The sequence below is a fragment of the Chroicocephalus ridibundus genome, chromosome 20, assembly GCF_963924245.1.
Source record: "Chroicocephalus ridibundus chromosome 20, bChrRid1.1, whole genome shotgun sequence".
Taxonomy (NCBI): domain Eukaryota; kingdom Metazoa; phylum Chordata; class Aves; order Charadriiformes; family Laridae; genus Chroicocephalus; species Chroicocephalus ridibundus.
Window position 1 is genome coordinate 3669685 of NC_086303.1, and position 1306 is coordinate 3670990.

Here is a 1306-nt window from a genome sequence, read left to right on the forward strand (position 1 = left end):
GTGTTTGACATATGACCTGGCAGAGGGAGATTGCTAATAATACCTACATCTTATATAGCACTTTTCTTCGGGAAATCTCAGAGGTTTTACACAGAAGTCAAGTCTATTTGGAGCTCAAGGCTTCTAAGGATGTGTCAAGGACAGAGAGTTTTGGTACCTGGGAAGGCAACATGGGAAGGGTCTATTGCCAGGACAGATCTACTAAACCAATCTCGCAAGAAAGTAATGATGGCTGTGGTTAATTTGCCATTGTTAGGGGCCAGAGTAAACACCCCAGAGGTGATCAGGGAGCTCATCTCTTTCACAGCCATGGTTTCAGGGTTAGCCAGCAGAGTTTAGGTGCTACAGCCCCATTTTGTGATGTGCGCCAGAGCGCGGCAGAAGCACGAGACGGCTGTGAGAGCAGCTCATGGCGTGCCAGGCCGGGAGCCCTGTTCTATCACGGGATGACCAAGCTCTGGCACTGCAGCCAAAGCAGGTGCCTGACCCTGGGGCAAGTCCGGGGAGGGAACCAGCGAGGCCTGACGCGCTGGGGACCGCTCAGAAATAGCCCTGAGCTGCGCAGAGGAACGCCTGGGGAGAGCTGGTGCGTACACTGCAGGCTTTGTCTCGGGCAGGTCGGCTGGGTGTGTGCTTCCTGGCATACAATTCCCAGATTAGCAGGAGCCGTGCTGCCAGCAGCTCCTCCAGCCCGGCCGTGAATGAGCCGCTGGGGCTGGGAACCGCTGCCGAGGTCAGTGGTTCAAGTGCCCGGTGCTGCCCAGCAGCTCAGGGCAGAGGCAGGGGATGGGACGAGGCGAGGATACGGGGATGGGGCACCTCCTCCCACGCACCCAAGGGAAAATGAAGGGGCAGGGGGCACTTCTCCACCCCACGGGCACAGGATCCTCTGGCCCCTCTCTGATACCTTTGTAAGAGGTTGGCTTTGCCTTTCAGGGGATGGAGAATGCCACTGGCCAAACCAATCTCTCCACTCCTTTCGCAGCGGGTGGGGAACAGAGGCAGAGACCTATCTCTTCTTACGCCAGAATTAATAAATAAAAACCTTAAAAGCCACAGAGAATAACTAATGTGGAGAATATGAAAAAGCGGGAGGGTGGAAGGGTTGGGAAAGGAGAAAAAGTAATTCAAGACAGAACAGTTTAATAAGGGAAAGTGAATAATCAGAGGGAGAAGTGAGAACAATTTATTCACACTAAATGCTTAATCTAAAAAAAAAAAAATAAATAATTCAAACCAAAGCCAGGCTGTGCCAGCCAGGGGAGTGAGACTCATGGGTCTTTCCCAAGCAATAGGAAAGGAGAAA